The sequence below is a fragment of the Mixophyes fleayi genome, chromosome 5, assembly GCF_038048845.1.
Source record: "Mixophyes fleayi isolate aMixFle1 chromosome 5, aMixFle1.hap1, whole genome shotgun sequence".
NCBI classification, from domain to species: Eukaryota; Metazoa; Chordata; class Amphibia; order Anura; family Limnodynastidae; genus Mixophyes; species Mixophyes fleayi.
This window is the reverse complement of record NC_134406.1, coordinates 263,873,737-263,886,664: the sequence shown is the minus strand read 5'-3', so window position 1 is coordinate 263,886,664 and position 12,928 is coordinate 263,873,737. Positions and strand designations below refer to the sequence as shown.

Here is a 12,928-nt window from a genome sequence, read left to right as displayed (position 1 = left end):
ACTTGCCAACTCTCCCGGAATATCCGGGAGACTCCCGAAATCTGGGTCAGTCTCCCGGATCCCCGGGACAGAGGGCAATTCTCCCGATTCCCGGCCGACTCTGGAAAGTAAAAGGAGGGGGCGGGGCGTATTAGTTATGCACGGGTCGTCGTGACCCCGCCCCCTAGTTTTATTGGCCGAAAAAAGGCGGTGACAGCTTTGGGGCAGGGTTAACAGCGCAATTCTTCTAGCCCCGCCCCCACACCTCCCGGGACACAAGCTGCCAATGTTGGCACCTATGATTGAAGTTCACCCATCACCTACACAGTGTAGGCAGACATTCTGCGGGACCAAGAGCCATCACCGAGCTCAGCGAGGTCTCCAGCCCTTCAGGACACAAAATGACTGCCATGACTTGGGAACCAACGCTGTTGACATAATAATCTGAGTGCAAAGTTTAAAAAGAGAAAAATAAAGATATTATTTTGATATAGCCAAATGCCGTGCCAAATATATTGTGTGTTTCAGTTATGGAGTAGGAGTTGTTAATTACATTCAGTTTATCAGTGTTTTATAACGCTAATAAAATGCATGTTCCCTAGAAACCATTGTTCTTAGTGTCACCAAAACTACCACCTCCATCCATAGTGCTGCAGAAGCTTAACGGTTTTAGAAACATATGTAGATCTAGTCACCTGCAGTTACTGTGAGGAGACGCATTGTAGAAGGCCAGCTCGCGTGTATTTTACAAGCTCCCAAAAACGCTAATACAATGTTATCCGGCAGCACTGTGGTCAGCATTGTTACCTCACAGCGCTGGGATCATGAATTTTGCGGCTGTATGTGTGAGGAGTTTGTATGTTCTCCCCGTGTTTGCGTTGGTTTTCTCTGGGTGCTCTGGTTTCCTCACACTACTACTTAGTTAACGCTGCTGCGAGGCTCATCCTCCTCTGTCTCCCCCTCTCTGCCTTGTCCTACACTGGCTTCCTTTACCCTACAGAATCCTTTCCAAACTCCTCAGCCTCCCCTACAAGGCCCCTCTCTCACTTCACTGCCCCCTACATCTCCAACCTCCTCTCTATTCACACCCCATCCCGTTCCCTACAATTGGCCAATGACCGCTGCCTCTCCTCCACTGGAACGACCTCCCACGCTCCATCCGACTGTCCCCTAATTTGTGCACCTTTAAAAGCGGGCACTTAAAACTCACTTCTTCCTCAGAGTCCACCAGTCATCCACCTAACCTTCTCTCCATGCCCGATTCCCTCACCTCTCTTCCCCTGTCTCGCTTCTCTTGCGATTGCTCCCCTCTGGCTCCCTAATGTGCCTTCTGTTTGCCCTCCCGTTAGGATGTAAGCTCTTATGAGCAAGTCCCTCTTTCCTCCTGTCTCTTTACCTACTCTTCTGCTCCATCTTCAATGTATAAGCTATACTTGGAGCTTTGAAGTCCTGATATTTTTTGTCAATTGTTTTACCCTGTATGGTCTACTGCCTAGTTTGTACGGCGCTGCGGATACCTATAAATAAAGTTTAGTGATCATAATAATAATAATAATAATAATAATGATGATGTTTGATTTCAGTTACCCAAATCCTGCTACTAAATTTGTTTCTTATAACGATCAATAAGTGCCAATCAGTAGATAGCTATACATTCCTGCAACTTACTTAACTTTTTTCATTCTTGCTTCTTTCTGTGATTTTCAGCCATTTATTTATATCATCAGGCAGAGGGGCTTATTCTAAGTACCCTGGGAAAAGACACAATGCTGCTGATACAATTGGCTCCAGAGCAGAGACCTGTGCGGTATCCCTGGCAACAAAACAAACCTGCCCAATTATATCAAAACATGGATGAAAAGTACAGGTCAGAAAAAAAAAACATAACAGCCCAATAATGTATTTCATAGAAGTAGATGTCAATGAATATGAAGGAAGAAACAACTTTTAAACAGGAAAATTAAGTCCAAGGTTTGCTTCCATATCCCATACATTATGGTGCACAGATTAGGGTTACATAGTCTTTGCTCAATAAAGGGCACATGCATATGCTGCTAGGGCAATATGGCGATTACTGCTGCATGAACCACATTATGCCAGCAATGACTTCTATTCTAGTATACTGTGTGGTGCACGTACGTGTCCTCTGAATAGACATTTGTGCAAGAAAAAGAAAATCTTATCCCACTGAAGACACTTTATTTTCTGGATCTTACCTTGGGCAAAAAGGTGCATAAATAAATAAATTATAATACAGCATCACAAACACAACGGCCCGAATAATATAACGGCAGATTCATGCAGGCCACACGCAGCGATATTGGGAAATTGTACCGACATTACAGAGTGTAGGCCCAAAAAAAGTCAGCAATCAATCAACCCAGAAGTAAGAAATCTCACAGTCCAGTCCGATTGGCCAGATTGGAATGCATGTAAAGCTGGGTACACACTACAGAATTTTCCACCAACTTTTTATGCCGAGCGATTTTACATGCGATCGATGTTCCGATCGCTCGGTCCATGGACTGCATACACACTAGCCTTGTTAAGGACGGATAAAGGGAAGAGCGGACGTCCCTTTAGCGACTTTTTACAGCCATGTTGTCGTGAGCAATGACTGTAATTTCGTACTCACTGTTGTGGCTCGGTCGGAAGTTTATACACACTACGCGGCGGAAACGAGATTGGAACGAAAAAATATTAAACAGTACGACCAACCAAATGAGGCGACAATCGTCCATTTGGACAGACTTTCGACCATCGTGTCACTGCACACACTGACCCGACTTTTGAACGAGCGGTCGTATGTCGGCTGATTGAGCCGATTATTGGATGAAAACCGTGTAGTGTGTACCTAGCTTAAGGAAGGGATGGATACAGGACTGATCATAATCAAGAACCCACTCAAAAGGGGAAGAAAAGCAATTCAAACACAACAGGTGAAACGCAAACATAAACACATCAATATATACCATCCTTACGCAGGTAATTGTATCATCTATAGGAAAAGCTGAATATAGTGTTGTCATATGGCCACAATAAAATGCACGGATCAGGCAAGCATAGTGTATATTTCAGTATAAAACTTTACTGCAGGTTTAAAAACAAAACAAAAAAAATACACATGAAAACGTAATTGCATTTTCCACATTCCACTGTTACCAATAAATTCTGTTGTAGTGGTAATTTGCATTAACGCATGAGGAATGAATAATCCATGACACAGCCTAAACTTTTTAAAATGCAAAGTTTGGGACAAGTCCATAAGAAACAATTAGTCTTATTTTCACGCTCATTTCAGGCGTTAGCGGATGAACGGCGCATTAACAGCGGAGAGGTGTAAACAAGTCTCGGGGTGTTGTCACAGGAGCGTTATACAGCTAGCGGTCAATCTCCCCTCTGCTCACACACTGAAGTCAATGAGAAATGCTCTTCCCTTCACACAGAAGCGATTGAGCCGCCTGCAACATTTTGTAAGCGTTGTCGCTTCCTCACAAAAGAAGAGAATTGCCCATTCATTTCAATGTTTCAGAACAGCGTTGTGTGACCACTATTCACTACTGTGCACCTTTCAAGCTGGAAAATGTTCCAATCACCTGAAAATTTTACAAGACACAAAGGTACATCTGACGAAGCGTCCTGAGGTGTAAACATACAAAAATTGAGTGCCCTTTTAAAATTGGACATAAAGCAAGATTTAAATAAGGCCCTGCCACACAAAACGGTGATGCACACTTGGGGATGCAACCCCCCCCCAAAAAAGAAACCCAACACTTCCATGCCAAATACACTTTTAATAAATGCACTCTATTGTGTCTTTACACCAGTGCATATGACCTAGTTTACTATGCAACCTCTTTGCCAGCTACTGCTAGACGTTTCCAGGACCTTTCATCACAATCTGGACCTTCCCTGAATGTTGTGAGTCTGTTGGACATAAGTAGGAATTAACAGATCATATGTACCACCCTAGCCTGCAGTGAGATAATAACAGATGGAAAATGTCTGGCTATGAAGGGGTTAATAGAATTTAAACACTATAACCTCCCGGGTAATTACTGGACGCTGATTTAAATGCCAACCACAAACAAACAATTTTAAAATCATATCATATTATATATATATATATATATATATATATATATATATATATATATATATATATATATATATATATATACATACATACACACACACATATATACACACACACATATACACATATATTCCACCACTTTTATGAGACAGATGCAGCTCCCTAAAGAATTGATGTGCTTCCAATTCCTGATACAATAGTTACAGAAAAATAGGAGCACAAAAAAAATTCTCTTCAGTACACAGATACCTCTCAACAATATTTTGAATTTGCTTTTATAAAAAAAAAAAAAAAAAAATCAAATGAATCATTAAAAAAAAGCATTATGATGAAATCTGAAATAAAGATATAAAACATAAATAGACAATGCAGTATATAGGTTTTTCTGTCTAATAAATATTTTATATTTTCCTTTGCACCATCGATGATCCAATATATTATCAGGCACTTGACTATCAGATTCTTCTAAGGACATTTTTAAGGAAAATATGAAATATTTAGTCTAATATATTCTGCCAAGTGATATCTATCTGTACTGAAGAGAATATGTTTTGCGCTATTTTTCTATAAATTGTTAATACAATTTGTATTTTTCAATAAAATGTTCCCTTCCCTCCACTCAGAGTAATCATCGCTCATGTACAAACACCCTACAAACGGCCAATCAGTGTACACAGCACATTGTCTAAAACAGTAGTGTGCAAATTGCTTTTCATAAGAATCACTCACAGCCAGTGACGGAGAGAATTGTTTAGCAGATTACAGGATCAAGTCTCTCGCAATACCCAGTTGACACGAGAATAAATACAGGCTTCAGATATCATCTACGTATCAACAATCACAACTACTGCTGGTGTTCATTCAGAATTTCAGAAAGGAGATCAGAGACAATGGCTGTGTTTTGTCAGAACTCCAAGAGACACTTATCGGAACTCTATATTATTATATTAGTATAAGCATAGCTTTCTGAGGAGGAGGGGGGGGGGGTTTGATATTTTGCACACAAGTTATAATTTTATGTTGAAATCTGCGGTGGACCTGCAGTGTAGCAATGTCTTAAGTCGCCCACGCACGGCACAATTTGGTCAATTCGACTTCACCATCCTTTATGTGGGCTTGCCATTAGGCTTATCGGAATGGATCAGGAAATCAAGCCTAACAATGGACCATTCCATCACGGGTGCGGGGGGCAGTTTAACCTGGAACATAAGGCACTTTTACCTGCATTGCAATTTTTATAGCTAGATTTAACTTGCAATATCACAGTCTGTGGCCCAATAACAAAATAATCATCTGTCAGATTAGTGGTAGTAATGACAGAAGCTGATCGTAAGATGACCAATATTGACCCGTGTGCACCATCATCTTGCGACTGCGAAAACCGGCCCTTGTAAACCCGGCAGAGGCCAAGCTCCCAAACCTAGTCTAATTCAGCCACCGACATTTCACCAAACAGGACTATGATCTTATCGATCATGCCAAGCAGCTGGACACGTTCGGTGTACCGAGTCCATAGGCAAATCGAGGAGGGGGGCTGTTTCCTAGTGCCTGGAAACCCCCCTCCAAGCCTGGAGCACTGTATAATTGAGGTGGCTGGACCCTGCCCCTGTTTCATACGGCTCTGCTTGAAAAGGGAGAGCTGCGTGCACCTAAGAGTGGGCCACGCAGCATTGCCCATGTATATTATGGGGATAGGGAGAGTTGGAGAGCAGCCAAGCACTGTCTAATATTATAGCCACGCCCCCATGCATGCTGGTCACGTCCACTGGCGGTGTGGTGTGGAAACCCCCCTCTACAAAGCCTGCATTTGCCCCTGGAGTCAGAGAGTTGAATCATCGATAGCGGATCGTGTCGTCTATAACGGCTCCCAACTTCTGTGCCAAGTTCTTCCGACACACATAGGACCTACACACAGCAATTCCAAGCCAATAAAGCAGAAAAACCATGCAGCTTTGTTTGTGCAAAATTTAAAGATTGGGCAGCACCCTGTAATCAAAGCACAAAACAGGAATCACTTTTCCCTCATACAATTTGCACTATAGTTTTTCAGGCCTCATGGGAAAGACGAAGCTATCTCATGAACTTTCAGATATTAAAAAGTCTGCAGGATTGCACAAAAGTTTCCAAAAAAAGGACTGGTGAATGCTTGTAGAACCCACAAACATAAAAACATACTGTGATCCACAGCCTATAATTAACACCTTCCTCTATTAAAAGAAAAAAACAAAACTTCTAAGTGCACAGCATTTGAAATGCACAGAAGAAAAAGAAAACCTTTCCTTTAAATTCCTAACGTCTCCAGATTACCCATAATGCCTATACACTTACTCACTGCAGCGTTTAACTTCCCACTGCTCCACATCCGCAATGTGCCCAGAATCTATTACGTCACCACAATGCTTTATTCCCAACATTTAATAAAAAGCTTTAGGCTAGGTACACACATTCTCGGGCCAATCAAACGATAAACGACAGTTCGACCAGACATCGCATTAGTGTGTACACTGCAACGATGAAAGATTATCATTCCAAAGCACATTGTATCGTTTGATTAGATTTTTTTAATCGGAATTAAAAATCTCCTTGAACGATGTCGATACAATTCTGCAGTGTGTACACACTCACAACTACAGGTGTCCATAGATCTCTATGGAAAGTGCAGAGTCACAATCTTTTCAGCTAATGGTTATGACAGATGAAGATCACAGATCTGAAGGGAAATCGTGTGAAATGTGTTTAGTGTGTACACAGGAATCGGCTGCTGATCGGGACTTTTTTTTCTCCCAGTCGTTGGTCAAATCATTAAGGATATCGCATTGGGAGAAATTTTGTATAATGCGTACCCGGCCTTAGACTAAAGATAGTAGAAGTCCTAAACTCAACAGCTAGAAGGTCACACATTAGAATCAAAAACAGGTAAACGTTTCTGAAATTGTTCACTCAAATTAGCCATTTAATGACAACTTAGTATTTCACAAAATACGTTTCACATAGGTGTCGTTTTTTTACAAAAATCTACAAAAGTTGACAAAGCGGATCATAACATCAAGTGACAAACCAGACAGCAACTAAATTCAATGCGCTATTCTTACAACGCAGTAGGTACCCTCTAGTGAAAGCTATAATGATATAGACGCAGCCAAACCCTCTGAACTAAGTGGGTGACATACAGGCATATGATTGGACAGCTGGAACATTCATCCAATCAGGCGCAACAATTCAGACAATGGTCCGGTAACAATTCAAAATTCTACATACAATAAACTCTTCACCGTTGTTTAAAGAAATCACCCCGGTCTGGGGTGGCCAAGAGAGAGATAGGGGAGAGAGATGCAACTCCTTTAGACATCTTCCATTAAACCCACAAAAGGGACAAGATCCGCAGTGGAGAAATTATGTTGAAAACAGCTAAATACGTTGGAGCCAAGAATCTTTAAGAGATGGGAATGTTCATAGCATTTTATTTATTTTTTTTCAAACTAAGCTTACTGTAAAATTATCCCTCAAAGGAGCCAAGCCTTAGGATTATATGCAAATAACTGGTTTTTAATTCAGTTGTCAGCAAATTTCACCATGTCGTACAATACAAAGAACAAAAACACACAGAACCAAGGATCTTAGAACTGTGCTTGTGAGAAAGTAAGAAAAATTAAATTCAAAATACATAGCTGGTACTGGACTAGAAACACCGCAGAACTCAATAATGACACATAATAAAATGCTTTGCTCCTGTAAATACTTAGCGTGGAAAGATTAATTTTATTCAGACAGCAGTGGTCACATGTAACAAGTAAACACGGCTAAGGCTGTACCACCAGGACACTAAATTAAAGGTCTGCACAAAAAGAAAGTATAGTTGTATGTTGAGGTGTGTGTGTTTATACTGTAATACAAGTATGGTTTGCACGGGGTTAAAAACAGCCATCACGGGTGAAGCTAAAGTCTAGGGCTTCCTCTCCAGCAGCAGCAAAGCTTTCAAGTGTATCCATCTCCTACACACAGAGGGGGCAGTCATTTTGTGGGTCATTATTCATGAGAAAGCAGCCAATCAGATCACTTGTGACATATTTGAGATACATTTTGTGTGATGTCACTGGTTCCAATTGAACAGACCAGCTGAATACTGGTTAAGCCCACAAAATGGGCAGTTACAGCTGGATGGGAACAACCGCCCCCCTCCACAACTACATTACAAATCACATGTACAGGTTTGACCTGGAAAATGATGTAATTAAAAGATAATTACCATAAAATTGAAAAACCATTAGCTGCTTTATTATAGCAAAACAAAAAAAAACCTCAATGTAATCATGGTTTAAAGTCTCAAAAGGTCGATATTGATCAGAAGTTTGGTAAAAAAAAAACAAAAAAAAAAAACCAAACCCCCAAACTCCTATACTCAACACAACTGGAGTCTGAATTAGAAAATCCAGCAAAAATCTGACAGCAGCAAACAGTGATTAATTGTACAATCGAGAGACCTGAGGTGATTGTGGACAGGAAACGCTCAGAGTAGAGAACACAGGAAATGTTGTTTTTTTTTATCCCTCTTGGTGCGATTAATCCCATGAGCGTTGTTCGATCTCACGCTGCGTCTAAAGCGACCATGCGATTTAGTGGCAGATACTGAAAAAATGTCCATGTAGCCCTGGTCTATAGCTGCCAAAGTCCTGAAGTTAGACATAATTTTTTTTTTATTTATTTATTTATTTTAAACAGAGTTAACATAGATCAGTGGACCTGCGTGAAAAAAAATCTTACCAAGATGCAACCTACTTGGAGTCAGGACCTAATACTCAGAAGGTGCATAGTGAAACTTAATGCAGATCAAATATTAAACACAGAAGCAGTACAACTAAGCCAAAACTATTTGTTTTTACTTCAACTGACGTCAGTAAAGAACTAAAAAAAGTCACAACAATGGACATGCTCAATGTCAGCCACCAGTATAAATGTAATATAACATAGCAGCTTACTATTTTCACACAAATATAAAATTACCCCCTTTCCGCCTACAGAAAACAATTCTTACTTTTCAAACTAATTATAGATTTTCCATATTGTAATTAAAGTTATTTTCAGGATGTTTAACACATAATATAGTTTGCGCGTTGATTGTGTGTGTGTGTGTATATATATATATATATATATATATATATATATATATATATATATAAAATGTATAATTATTATAAGCATCCCATCCGTATAAATATCTAAACATAACAAAAAATAAACTAACGACAGTAAATAGTGGTGAATGAAATGTATGCGTAGAATAGTAAAAAAAAAAAAAACAAACAAAAAGCTAGAATTCCCACAGCTTCAAACAAACAAAAGGCAACACTCGAACAACCCCCATGTGGCTTTGAAGTAAACTAATCAGGTGGAGCATTACAGCAAATCACAACTGCACTTCCTAAAAGCAAGTTTATCCTCATATCACAAAATGAATCCACTCAAATCTTATTCATTCAGCTTTAGAAAAATCAAAATACATTTAACCCTATTGTACCCAGCATGAATCCAGTGCTGATCAAACAGGTTTTTAGGGAGGGGGGGGGGGGGGGGAACAAAAGAACTGCAAGTGGGCTGGATGTTCAGAGAGAGGTCTGTTTGTACTTCCAGGAAGAGCTTGCAGTTGTTTGATTGTAATTTATACGAGATTACTGTGGAAAACACTGAGCAAGTTACAGATGTTGCCTGAAAGTTTTTTTTTCAAGCACTTTTTGTGGTGGATGAAAAAAGAAAAAAAATTATATATATGGTGATTTGAATGATTTTAGGAATCACTAGAAGTCAGAGAACAGTGGATTAGAATTTGTATCTGCAGCTCAACCAATTGAAAAGCAGATTGATTAAAAAAGTTCATTCAACTATATAGAACTGAGCAGTTTTGTCTAACAGAGGTTCTGCAGAAACAAACGTATATAAACATTTACGCAAACTAATCCCTGCTAGGTATGAGGGAAAGTTACAGGGGTACTATTTGGACCACTTATGATCATCTGATCCAGCCCTAAATAAAATCTGCTAGCCAGCCCATGGTGGCGTGTTCAGCTATCAGCTACCATCTTCCTCCAGTTAGGGGGGAGGCTGCACCGCGTCATGATTTCAGCAACCACATCACAGCAAATAAAGCGAATATTTGGGGTGCACCAGCAACCCCCCAGCCTTCAAAGTAGCCAACTATAAACTTTATTAGGCCACTATATTAGGGAAAATATTGTCACCACCAGATCGGTGAAAGCAGAAGCTCGGCTCTCTGGAGCACTCAGCCGCCTCTACGTAACGCCCTATCGAAAGCGGACGCCATATTTTCTGTTGCTTATGTCGACATAGGCAAACGTAGACATGTTTTTTTTATACCTTCTGATATGAGCCCCCCCAGCTCCAATCCGCCCTAAAGTCCCACCCGACCCCCCCCAGCTAAAACACAATAACCAACCCATACCCGCCACCCCCCCAAGCGCTGCTTCCACCCCCCGCCAACACCGTGACCCACTAAACACGCGGGAGCTGCTAAAGTTGATCCGGGGGGAGGCTGAATAAATGAACCAACCAACCCGCAGTCGGTGACCTCCTCCGATCTCTGGCTTACGTTACTGAACTAGTGTCTTGTGCGGTGCAGAGCTCTCCCGGCCACACGGTGCCTGCTCGGGGAGGAAGTTTCTTACCTGCGGATCCTGGAACGCGATGACGCGATGGAACGTTGGCAACAATGTATCTTGTTTCTTCCGTCACGATGGAATAGAACGTTGGGACACGCAACGTTCGATCGAACCCCCCTTAAACAGCACAACGGTGGAGCAAAAAAAAAAAAAAAATCCTCGATCAGTGGGGAATCTACGCCAAAACCCACATGATCTCTAACGTCAGCATGCGTATTTGCATACGATACCACCCGCACTTCACCCTGGATCGCAGCTCAGTTCTTGCGCAAAGTTGCGCACTGGTGATTTGCATGGAGCTCCCATTGTGACGAGGAGAGGGGGGGGAGCTGGGCGTGACCTGTCCTACAAGCAGGTTTTTTTTTTTGGGTGTATTATTTGTAAATGATCTGATGTTATTCCTGGAGAGTTCATTGCATATTAAGTATTTGCCTGAGAGCCACAGCCCCCCCAGAGCTCAATGCAATACCAGTTTTCTTTATGAAAAGTTCAAGGTGTCACTGATGAGCGCAGCAAACTGTTGATCCTGACCACGTGTGTTCTGCGAGCTGCACAAATCGGTTTTGATATAAGAAGTGAGAAAGCAGAGGATTTGTGTACTGGGGGAAATCACATGCCACACAATGCCTATTTGTTTAGGGATTCATTGCAGCGCACAGGGAGCGCGTTTATTTATCATATATCATTGCAATCTAGACGATTAGTAGCTAGAAATGTCAACTGTACACTGGCAGACACTGTTATCAAAAATTATATGTAGGTTGTGTAGATGAATCTTGTAGTCTTTAAGGAGTTAAATATATTCTGGTGCAGTCTTATCTGTCTGGCATACAAAATGTTAATGGCTTGTTGATCTAGATCATTTTGGAGAACAATGGGTTAATATTGGAAAACCGTTGGTGGGGGTCATTTGCTGAAAATAAGACTGCTGGTACTGTTTGGTGGGTAATACCATTTTGCTGTTCACTGCTACAACTTCACTGGAGTGAATCATCAGCCTGTGGTTGGGGGTGGATCCAGGGCTATTTTAAAGAGGAGCTGCACATTAATGACTGCCTTTAGCTCTAAAAACTGCAGCTTCTCTTGCCTCCATGTTTGTGGTGTGTTACAGTGTTTATACCACCCTCACTTATCATAAATAATTTATCTTAAGAAATGTTCATTTAAATGTATTACTCTAACCCTGGTCTACAGCTTGTAGCAATAGCAAGCATTCAGGCTGGTATCGCAACATTTGTCGTCCCAAAGCTATAGCAATGCCTGAGAATATTATCGTAAAATAAATAAAAGGATCATTATCTGTTATGTTCATAAATGCAGTTGAAAGATTTAGCCTGTGTATGTGGTAATCTTCAAACCACATCAAAAGTTCCTGTCTTATCGGGGTCAAGCCCTCCTCGGAAGCATTGCCCACCCCATCCCCTCAGACATTGCGCTCCCACCCCTGATGCTTCTTACCTTAGCAGGTGGGTGTGGGGGACATCCTCTGCTTCTCAGTGGTAGTTGCATTTAGCTGTGACATCATCACCAAGCGCCACACTCTGTGTATGGCACTGTGGCTAAGTGGTTAGCACTTCTGCCTCATAGCGCTGGGGTCATGAGTTCAATTTCCGACCATGGCCTTATCGGTGTGGAGCTTGTATGTTCTCCCTGTGTTTGCGTGGGGTTCCTCCGGGTGCTCTGGTTTCCTCCCACACTCCAAAAACACTAGTAGGTTAATTGGCTGCTATCAAAATTGACCCTAGGCTGTCTCTGTCTGTCTGTGTGTGTGTGTTAGGGAATTTAGACTGTAAGCTCCAATGGGGCAGGGACTGATGTGAATGAGTTTTCTCTGTACAGCGCTGCGGAATCAGTGCCGCTATATAAATAAATGGTGATGATGAAAGACATCGCGGAGCAGTAACCAAAGGCTTAACAACTGTCAGCTGCTTCTCTGTCAGTGGAGGCGCCGTAGGGACATTAAAAACTCTGATGAGTGACATGACACTCTTTCTGTATTTTAGGTGCCCCTCTAAGCATTGACACTGTAGGCGAGTGCCTATGTTGCCTAATGGTAGCTCCGGGCCTATGTTTTTATACAGTAATTACATTTTATACCTCCAGCTTATAACAGAGACCTAGAGAGAAAGAGTTGGAGTCTTGTGGTATTTTTGGCAACCTTGAAGGTAGATTTCACTGGTAA

General features: G+C 41.4%; 1 protein-coding gene across 4 annotated transcripts in view; it reads right to left on the bottom strand.

Annotated features, from left to right (window-relative positions):
* ZHX2 (zinc fingers and homeoboxes 2) overlaps positions 1 to 11,073 on the bottom strand; it is a 43,535-nt gene extending 32,462 nt beyond the window's left edge. For 2 of the 4 annotated variants that reach the window (XM_075214021.1, XM_075214018.1), the window contains exon 1: positions 10,753 to 11,073. The gene's annotated coding sequence lies outside the window, so the exon portion shown is untranslated. The other 2 variants (XM_075214022.1, XM_075214020.1) reach the window with 1 other exon arrangement.
* Positions 11,074 to 12,928: the final 1,855 nt, after the last annotated feature.